An 11,702-nucleotide genomic window follows, 5' to 3' on the forward strand; every position below is an offset into this window, starting at 1 on the left:
GCTTTAAACTTTTATATTCTTTTTGGGTGCATTTGAGGCTCTTAACATGCTTCAAATTGCATGAAACTCAACATGCATATCAGATTTATTAGGTACTAGGCATGTGTGAAGTTTCAGAAACGGGCGTGGTAAGGGGCTCAGTAGCGCCACCTTTAGTCAAAAATGGGGTATTAGTTTTACCTACAGTAACAAAAATCGGTATTTATATTTATCTCCCCGAGCCGGACAACTTTCTAATTTACAGTCATTAGCTCCGACCAACAGGAAGTCAGATATTTTGGTTTGAATGTGATTTGATGGGAATTTTACCAGTCTCTCTCAGTGTCTGTGTGTGTGAGAGAGGAGGGGGGCTTTATTTTAACCCTTTCTCTGCTGTGTGGGACTTCTCGGGCACTTTTGGGGCCCTTAACGTGCTCGAAAACTCTTGAAACTTTGCACACAGGTCAGAACCTGCGGCCATCAGGGCCGGGCTGAAGCTGGTACCCGGGCGTGGCAGGGGGGCTCAACAGCGCCCCCTTTAACGGGGTCCGAAAACTTGGTCCCTATATCAAACTGAATATTGCATGAATTAGTATGAAACTCGGTACACATATAGATCTCATCGGGCCGAACAACTTTCGTGCTCTAAGTTTTACGCCAGTCCAACAGGAAGTCGGCTATTATGGGTTGTATGAAAACGCACGCCCCTGGAATTTTATATACTCCTCCAAGAAATTTAATTTGATCTTCACCAAACTCGGTCAGCATGAAGTCAAGACATTGAGGATGCTAAATTGCGGACGGATTTTTGATATCTCGAACGGTTTGGCCATGGCGAGGAAACGAATTTATGGCGAGAAAAGAGAAACACGATGTGTTTAACGTCTTCATACATTAATTGATCTTGATGAAACTTCAGCATTGTGTTCGCTGTAAGAGGCCGATCACATGGATGTAACTAATGTGAGTCAAAGTTATAGCGCCACCAACTGGCAGCAAGAAGTGTGTTACTTTCAAGATGCTTTTGACAAAAGTGGGGGGTTAGTTTTACCTACAGTAACAAAACTTGGTATGTATATTGTGCACATCGAGCCGGACAACTTTCTAATTTACAGTCATTAGCTCTGACCAACAGGAAGTCAGATATTTTGGTTTGAATGTGGCTTTGTCTCTCTCTGCCTCTCTCTGCCAGAGTTCCCCCTGCCATTCTGTGTGTGTGAGTGAGTGTGTGTGTGGAGAGGGGAGGGCACACACACAGACAGCCCCCCCCCCCCCCCATTGTGTGTGTCTGTGTGGGGAGGGGAGGGAGGGCACACACACAGACAGCCCCCCCTGTCTGTGTGTGTGGGGAGGGGGGCAGAAAGACTCTATTAAAAATAGGTATATTGTGCCATCTAGTGTTTTATACTATGTATATGTGTTTTTTTCTTTTAAACAAGTGTTTTAAAGTACAGTAATTTCAATGAATATATATACCACACTTCATAGGAATTTTCGGTGTTGTGTACTTACAATGGCTGCTGATTTCATGTGTCCGTTAAGTCTTTTAGACTGTAGGGTGTCTAATTTTTCATTTTAGGTTTAAGAAGGGTGCTCACGCATACTTTGTGGTTGATTTGTGCCCTCGATGTGCACTTTTGCAGAACCCACACTGATGCAATTTCTAAAGCAGACTTCTTCTCGTCAGTCAAAGCGGAGTTACGTTATTGCCCGTTGTGCACAGGAACCCTAAAGGCACCGGGGTGGCGTTTTTTTTTATATATATATATATATATATATAAATAAATATAGCTGCAAGCAGCGATGGAGGGCCCAAGCCGGTGGCACCGCCACCTCGGTGCCTTTAGTGCAACTAAAGGCACCGGGGTGGCGGTGCCACCGGCTTGGGCCCGTAATCGCTGCTTGCAGCTATATTTATTTATATATATATATATATATATATTTATTATTATTGTTCTTCAAGGGTTTGGGGGCTTTTGGGGCCCTTAACATACTCAAAAACTCTTGAAACTTTGCACACGGGTCAGAACCTGCGGCCATTAGAGCCGGACTGAAGCTGGTACCCGGGCGTGGCAGGGGGGCTCGACAGCGCCCCCTGGAACGGGGTCCGAAAACTTGGTCCATAAATCAAACACGCTTGCATGAAATAATATGAAACTCGGTACACTTATAGATCTCACCGGTTCATATATCCTTCATGCTCTGACTTTTTACCCCAGCCCAACAGGAAGTCGGCTATTTGGGGTAGTTAGAAAAAAGCATTCAATGGAATTTAAAATACTCCTCCTAGACGATTCAACCAATCGCCACGAAACTCGGTGTGCATGAAGTCAAGACATTGAGGATGAAAACTTGCGAGGGGATTTTTGATATCTCGAACGGTTTGGCCGTGGCGAGGAAACGAATTTATGGCGAATATTGGAAACAGGAAGTGTGTTATAACATCCTCATACATTAACTGATCTTGATGAAACTTCAGCAGTGTGTTCGCTGTAAGAGGCCGATCACATGGATGTGACTATTGTGAGTCAAAGTTATAGCGCCACCAACTGGCAGCAGGAAGTGTGTCACTTTCAAAATGCTTTGAATTCACCCTCTTATTTTTACCCGATTTGCTTCAAACTTCATCTGTATAATGTAAACACACGACAGATGTAGACCTGTGAAAGGATGATTGATATCTTTAATACTGTCGCCATGGCAACGCTTTAAACTTTTATATTCTTTTTGGATGCATTTGAGGCTCTTAACATGCTTCAAATTGCATGAAACTCAACATGCATTTGACATTTATTGTGTAATAGACATGTGCGAAGTTTCAGAAACGGGCGTGGTAAGGGGCTCAGTAGCGCCACCTTTAGTCAAAAATGGGGTATTAGTTTTACCTACAGTAACCAAACTCGGTACGTATATTCTTCTCTTCGATCCGGACAACTTTCTAATTTACAGTCATTAGCTCCGACCAACAAGAAGTCAGATATTTTGGTTTGAATGTGAGTTTTGGTATATTTTAGACTCCGAGTTTTTAGCGGTGGTTTATTTTATTCACACCAAACTTTTTCAACATGATGAAAATACATTAAAGATGCTAAATTGTGAACGGATATTAAATATCTCAAACGGTTTTGCTATGGCGAGGGATTAAAGTAATGTCCAAAAAAGGAAACACTAAAAGCCTCATATCTTCTAAAAAAATTATTATACACCATTTATTTCTATATAAAAGTATACAATTATCAGAACTAAACCCATTTTGTTCTTTTATTTCAATTTAAGAATTATGTATAAGTTAAAAAACAGCCAGAATGCACTTTTTAGTCAAAAAATAAGTCATACATAGGGCAATACTGCCCTCTTGTGGTCAAAATCGGGTAGGCCCATTGTATATTGTATCTATATAAATAGTGACTGTTAGAATATTTTCCTACCGGTTAATCGATGTGCAATTAAAGCGGGGGCTTTTAAATCGCTAACTTAAAAGCCAAAGTAAGTACTGGACGTCCAGTATGAATGGACTAAAACACGTTCACTCTGTTCTGCTCGTTCCTCGCCGTGAACGCGTTATTGCCCGTGCAGCCGTGAGCATTTAGTTTAATTTTAAACATAGCGCCATTTCGGGGGTGGGATTGCTTGAATTGCGTGTTCAATAGCCTATTATTCTTAATCTTTTCAGTCAGCTTTTCACCCATGATTAATGAAATTGGACTCCTTGTGCTGATCTTTGCTGTGACTCATTCAGCTCACGATTTATTAAGCGGACACGTTCAGGTTTTAATAGGCTAGTGCCCACTATATTTGAATATCTGTATATTGTAATATCTATACCTAGTCACACCCTACTCTTATTAAATGTATGCTTCATAGTTCATTTTTAATTTCTAAATTTGATCTATAAATTAAATTATTTAGAATAATAAGACACTATAGGACTGTTAGCCTACCCTGTGGCTGATCAAATTAAATATTTTACACTTAAAAATAACAATGCATTAAATAATGTTATAAGATTGTTTTAAATATAAGTTAATTCAGGGGCGCCGTATAGGGGGGAAAAGTTAGGACGATTCCAAGGGCCCCTGACTGACAGGGGCCCCAACAAATACGTAAAAAGTAATTAATTTTTTTTTATTATATTATACACTATATAAACCATCATCATTGAGTATATTTCAAATAATAATACAATTAATGATGTCTTTGATTGTACTTATTTTGGCAATAAAAGTTAAATATCCCCATTGACCAAAAAGTAAACATACACCCCCCTGTATCTGCATGAAATGGTTTGGTCCTGCCTTAGCGCACTCATCTAGCCGCGTTTCTATTACAGATTTGCGCAGAACTTTTGCGATTTATTTTCTAAATATCGATACAAAACTATTGCGAAATGACGCCGTTTCGATTAACCGATGTTATGCGACTAAAACTTAATTTTCCTCTCGCGAATAGTAATTTAAAAAATCGTGGCAACGGACGTTGGTAGGTTTATATATCCCAGCCACCGCACTAGACATTATTCGTAGGCGTGTTATTCAAGCATCAATGGCAAGGAAAGACTCTTATACTGTGAGTGGCAGATATGAGGAGTTTCTTGGTGTTTCTCCATCATTTCTGCTTCGAGGTCTTGATTGTGGCATTTCTATGAGGTTTAGAATCCAGTATTCCTGTAATTCGTTAACAGATTGACACCCTTTCTTTTGTCTTTCCTCTCTATTTTCTCTCTTTCGTTTTTTTGAAAACCAGATTTTCTTTTACTATGCAACTTTGTGGTTTCTGGTGTTTCTGGCAACTAAACACCGTCATCCGTGTTTCAATTACCTTTCAAATTGCGCAAATTGAAATGAGGTGGTTTTTCAGGCAATTTTGAAAAAAAAAAAATTCGCAATGGAAACGTTTTTTGCGCATTTACACTCATATGATGTAGATGGTGCGGTGTGTTTGGAACAGAATACGAGACGAGTTGTTTATTAAATTCATAAGACAAAAGAATTACAGGAATACTGGTGTATTTCAATTTATTTTTAGAAGCTTGCACACACTTGAGATGCTTGTGAATGATGATGTTCATTTATTTTGATTAAAAAGTTAATAGGGCCTATATATTTAGTTTTTTTCTTTTTTTTCTTTTTTTTTTAAATCTGTCATTCATTTTTACAATAAAAATACATTGACACTGTAAAGGATTGCTTTAAGGACATTTTATGGTGGCTTTTAATCTTGCATCAAATAATGAATTGCATACTGTATGCAGACTTGCATTTACAAATCACCAGCAGTAAAAATTGTGCTAGTACTAGTATTGAACTACAAGAAGCAAGACAGTTGCAAGCATTTGATTAGAGTTATGTAAAGCATCTGATGGGACAGGTACGTCCTAGAGATCTGGTGACAACAGCTGTGCAGGGGGGGCCCAATGTTATTTTTTTGTCATGGGGCCCAAAATTCCTGGCGGCACCCCTGAGTTAATTAACGATCGTTGCAAAGAATGAAAGGCTACTTTTAAACATAACACTAAACCTCCTATAGGTGTCGCCAGGCGACCGTCTTAATGAGCGAGTCATTGATTCATTCGTTCAAACGAGTCGTTCGAACGACTGAGTCATTCATGAATGACACAGATCTTTATGGATTGATCATTGAATCTTTGAGTCAAGCGATTCTTTCAAAATGCGGTATCATTCACTAATGAAAAAACACGACCGTTTTAATGAGCGAGTCATTGATTCATTCGTTCAAACGAGTCGTTCGAACGACTGAATCATTCATGAATGACACAGATCTTTATGGATTGATCATTGAATCTTTGAGTCAAGCGATTCTTTCAAAATGCGGTATCATTCACTAATGAAAAAACACGACCGTTTTAATGAGCGAGTCATTGATTCATTCGTTCAAACGAGTCGTTCGAACGACTGAATCATTCATGAATGACACAGATCTTTATGGATTGATCATTGAATCTTTGAGTCAAGCGATTCTTTCAAAATGCGGAATCATTCACTAATGAAAAAACATTGAGATGCGCGATGGTTCTGCTGTGATCTTTGTTTAACTATTTTCGCTGCTGAAACAGAACAAAAACAGTCAACATTGTTGTGTGTGTGTGTGTGTGTGTGTGTGTGTGTGTGTGTGTGTGTGTGTGTGTGTGTGTGATTTTGGTTGGGTGACATTTGTATGTTACAGTTTGACAAGAGTTTATAGTTTAACAAAATCACAATGTTGTGTTTTATTGCGAGTGTACACAAATCTAAGGAAACACTTAGCAGTTTGAATGATGTCCTGTATGAACAAAATGACGGAGTATGTTTTTGTCTCCATTTTTCGATCGATCCTCGTACACACACACACACACACACACACACACACACACACACACACACACACACACACACACACACACACACACACACACACACACACACACACACACACACACTGCAATCTTGACATCGCAGCCACACACACAGACAGCCCCTCCTGTGTGTGTCTGTGTGGGGAGGGGGGCAGAAAGACTATTAAAAATAGGTATATTGTGCCATCTAGTGTTTTATACTATGTATAAATGTTTTTTTTTCTTTTAAACAAGTGTTTTAAAGTACACTAATTTCAATTAATTCAATGCTGCATTTTTATGTATATTTAAACATTATCAAAGACTACTTTCTGTCAAAGTTAGGATGTTATTTTTTTAGTTTCAAAAGTTCTCTGTCTCTCTCTGTCGGTCATTCCCCTCCCCTATTCCTGTTTTTCATTGCACGCTTTTAAATGTAAAAAAATCTTTCTGTTTTGATATATTTAAACTTTTTAAAAAATCTAGCAAAAAATGCCCCTTTTTGCACAACCCATTTTTTATTTTTATTTTTTCACTGTTCTAATCAGGCCAGGCAAGTCAAATGATCTGTCTTGTCCCTTAAAAAATTTAATATATATATACCACACTTCATATGAATTTTTGGTCTTGTGTACTTACAATGGCTGCTGATTTCATGTGTCCGTTAAGTCCATGAAACTGTAGGGTGTCTAATTTAAATTTTTCATTTTAGGTTTTAGAACGGTGCTCACGCCCTCGATGCGCACTTTTGCAGAACCCACACTGAGGCAAGCTCTAAAGCGGAGATACGTTATTGCCCGTTGTGCACAAGAACCCTAAAGGCACCGGGGTGGCGGTTTATATATATATATATATATATATATATATATATATATATATATATATATATATATATATATATATAAATATAGCTGCAAGCAGCGATGGAGGGCCCAAGCCGGTGGCACCGCCACCCTGGTGCCTTTAGTGCAACTAAAGGCACCGGGGTGGCGGTGCCACCGGCTTGGGCCCGTAATCGCTGCTTGCAGCTATATTTATATATATATATATATATATATATATATATATATATATATATATATATATATTTATTAGGGCCCAAGCCTTGAAAAGGCGAAGGCCCTATTGTTTTCCTTCGGATTATTATTATTATTATTATTATTATTATTATTATTATTATTATTATTATTTTTCTTACGACTATTCGGGCACTTTTGGGTCTCTTAACGTGCTCAAAAACTCTTGAAACTTTGCACAAATGTCAGAACCCGCGGCCATTAGAGCCGGACTGAAGCTGGTACCCGGGCGTGGCAGGGGGGCTCAACAGCGCCCCCTGGAACACGGTCCGAAAACTTGGTCCATAAATCAAACACGCTTGCGTGTAATAATATGAAACTCGGTACACTTATAGATCTCATCGGTTCATATATCCTTCGTGCTCTGACTTTTTACCCCAGCCCAACAGGAAGTCGGCTATTTGGCGTAGTTTAAAAAACACATGCAATGGAATTTAAAATACTCCTCCTAGACGATTCAACCAATCACCACGAAACTCAGTGTGCATGAAGTCAAGACATGGAGGATGAAAAATTGCCAGGGGATTTTTGATATCTCGAACGGTTTGGCCGTGGCGAGGAAACGAATTTATGGCGAATATTGGAAACAGGAAGTGTGTTATAACATCCTCATACATTAATTGATCTTGATGAAACTTCAGCAGTGTGTTCGCTGTAAGAGGCCGATCACATGGATGTGACTATTGTGAGTCAAAGTTATAGCGCCACCAACTGGCAGCAGGAAGTGTGTCACTTTCAAAATGCTTTAAAATCACCCTCTTATTTTTACCCGATTTGCTTCAAACTTTATGTGTATAATGTAAACACACGGCAGATGTAGACCTGTGAAAGGATTATTGATATCTTAAATACTGTTGCCATGGCAACGCATCAAACTTTAATATTCTTTTTGGGTGCATTTGAGGCTCTTAACATGCTTCAAATTGCATGAAACTCAACATGCATATCAGATTTATTAGGTACTAGGCATGTGTGAAGTTTCAGAAACGGGCGCGGTGGAGGGGCTCAGTAGCGCCACCTTTAGTCAAAAATGGGGTATTAGTTTTACCTACAGTAACAAAAATCGGTATTTATATTTATCTCCCCGAGCCGGACAACTTTCTAATTGACAGTCATTAGCTCCGACCAACAGGAAGTCAGATATTTTGGTTTGAATGTGATTTGATGGGAATTTTGCCAGTCTCTCTCAGTGTCTGTGTGTGTGAGAGAGGAGGGGGGGCTTTATTTTAACCCTTTCTCTGCTGTGTGGGACTTCTCGGGCACTTTTGGGGCCCTTAACGTGCTCGAAAACTCTTGAAACTTTGCACACAGGTCAGAACCTGCGGCCATCAGGGCTGGGCTGAAGCTGGTACCCGGGCGTGGCAGGGGAGCTCAACAGCGCCCCCTTGAACGTGGTCCGAAAAACTTGGTCCATATATCAAACACGTTTGCATGTAATAATATGAAACTCGGTACACATATAGATTTAATCGGGCCGAACAACTTTCGTGCTCTAAGTTTTACGCCAGTCCAACAGGAAGTCGGCTATTATGGGCTGTATGAAAATGCAAGCCCCTGGAATTTGATATACTCCTCCAAGAAAAATTATCCTATCGCCACCAAACTCGGTCAGCATGAAGTCAAGACATTGAGGACGCTAAATTGCGGACGGATTTTTGATATCTCGAACGGTTTGGCCGTGGCGAGGAAACGAAGTTATGGCGAGAAAAGAAAAACACAATGTGTTATAACGTCTTCATACATTTATTGATCTTGATGAAACTTCAGCAGTGCGTTTGTTGTAAGAGGGCGATCACATGGATGTGACTATTGTGAGTCAAAGTTATAGCGCCACCAACTGGCAGCAGGAAGTGTGTTACTTTTAAGATACTTTTGACTAAAGTGGGTGGGTTATTTTTACCTACAGTCACAAAACTCGGTCTGTATATTGTGCTTATCGATCCGGACAACTTTCTCATTTACAGTCATTAGCTCCGACCAACAGGAAGTCAGATATTTTGGTTTGAATGTGGTTTTGTCTCTCTCTGACAGAGTTCCCCCTGCCATTCTCTGTGTGTGTGTGTGTGTGTGTGTGTGTGTGTGTGGGGGGAGGGAGGGAGGGAGGGCACACACACAGACAGCCCCCCCCTTTTCTGTGTGTGTTTGGAGGGGAGCAGAAAGACTCACACTAGAGTGCGGATCGGGCCAAATTTTTCAGTCCGAGCCCGGCCCGCGTCCGACAGAGCAGTAACCGAACCCGACCCGAGCCCGACAGGCATAAAGATATTTATGTTCGAGCCCGACCCGAGCCCGACAGTTAAAATCCCATTTTTTTCTCATACTAATGACAATTGTACGTTTTTTTGTGTGGAAAGCCCGCTTTTATTAAGCAACTGTAGGAAGGCAATCGGAAATGTCAACAGGACAAGCGCATCAGCGCGCGGAGCAACAAGCGCTCTTAACACCTGGCGCGCGCACATTATGCACGCGTTTCGTTGTCACGGCTACATAAACAAATGTCCGCACACAGGAAGACGGATGTTATGGTAATATTTTACATGTATTTTAATCACAAAAACGAACGTTTGCATCAAGTGAAAGCATCAGGCACATCGGCTACCTACATAATAAGCTGTTTTAAATTTAAAATGTTCAATGCCTTATCGCGCTGATGTGACCGAGCCCGACCCGAACCCGAACATCATTTCTAAATATCTGTCCGAACCCGGCCCAGCCCGTCGGGTACCGGCGGGTCTCGTCGGGCTCGGGTCGGGTATCCATCCTCTAACTCACACTGATGCAAGCTCTAAAGCAGACTTCTTCTCGACAGTCAAAGCGGGGTTACGTTATTGCCCGTCGTGCACAGGAACCCGAAAGACAACGGGGTGGCGGCTTTATATATATATATATATATATATATATATATATATATATATATAAAAATAAATATAGCTGCAAGCAGCGATGGAGGGCCCAAGCCGGTGGCAGCGCCAGCCCGGTGCCTTTAGTGTAACTAAAGGCACCAGGGTGGCGGTGCCACCGGCTTGGGCCCGTAATCGCTGCTTGCAGCTATATTTATTATTATTATTATTTTTCTTACGACTATTCGGGCACTTTTGGGTCTCTTAACATGCTCAAAAACTCTTGAAACTTTGCACAAATGTCAGAACCCGCGGCCATTAGAGCCGGACTGAAGCTGGTACCCGGGCGTGGCAGGGGGGCTCAACAGCGCCCCCTGGAACGCGGTCTGAAAACTTGGTCCATAAATCAAACATGCTTGCGTGTAATAATATGAAACTCGGTACACTTATAGATCTCATCGGTTCATATATCCTTCGTGCTCTGACTTTTTACCCCAGCCCAACAGGAAGTCGGCTATTTGGCGTAGTTTAAAAAACACATGCAATGGAATTTAAAATACTCCTCCTAGAAAATTCAACCAATCACCACGAAACTCGGTGTGCATGAAGTCAAGACATGGAGGATGAAAAATTGCCAGGGGATTTTTGATATCTCAAACGGTTTGGCCGTAGCGAGGAAACGAATTTATGGCGAATATTGGAAACAGGAAGTGTGTTATAACATCCTCATACATTAATTGATCTTGATGAAACTTCAGCAGTGTGTTCGCTGTAAGAGGCCGATCACATGGATGTGACTATTGTGAGTCAAAGTTATAGCGCCACCAACTGGCAGCAGGAAGTGTGTCACTTTCAAAATGCTTTAAAATCACCCTCTCATTTTTACCCGATTTGCTTCAAACTTTATGTGTATAATGTAAACACACGGCAGATGCAGACCTGTGAAAGGATTATTGATATCTTAAATACTGTTGCCATGGCAACGCAGCAAACTTTAATATTCTTTTTTAAAGTTTTTGAGACTCTTAACATGCTTGAAATTGCATGAAACTCGACAGACACTTTACATTTATTGCCTAGTACACTTGTGCAAAGTTTCAGAAACGGGCGTGGTAAGGGGCTCAGTAGCGCCACCTTTAGTCAAAAATGGGGTATTAGTTTTACCTACAGTAACAAAAATCGGTATTTATATTTATCTCCCCGAGCCGGACAACTTTCTAATTTACAGTCATTAGCTCCGACCAACAGGAAGTCAGATATTTTGGTTTGAATGTGATTTGATGGGAATTTTGCCAGTCTCTCTCAGGGCCCTATCTTGCACCCAGCGCAATTGACTTTGTGCACCGACGCATGTATCATTCCTATTTTGCACCCGCGCAGAGCGGACTTTTCCCTCCACAGACGCACGTCGGTAAATTAGGGAATGAACTTGCGCTCGCGGGGGCGGTTCAGCGCAAAGAGGAGGTGTGTTCCGGT

Source organism: Phoxinus phoxinus, assembly GCF_949152265.1.
Source record: "Phoxinus phoxinus genome assembly, chromosome: 2".
Taxonomy (NCBI): Eukaryota; Metazoa; Chordata; class Actinopteri; order Cypriniformes; family Leuciscidae; genus Phoxinus; species Phoxinus phoxinus.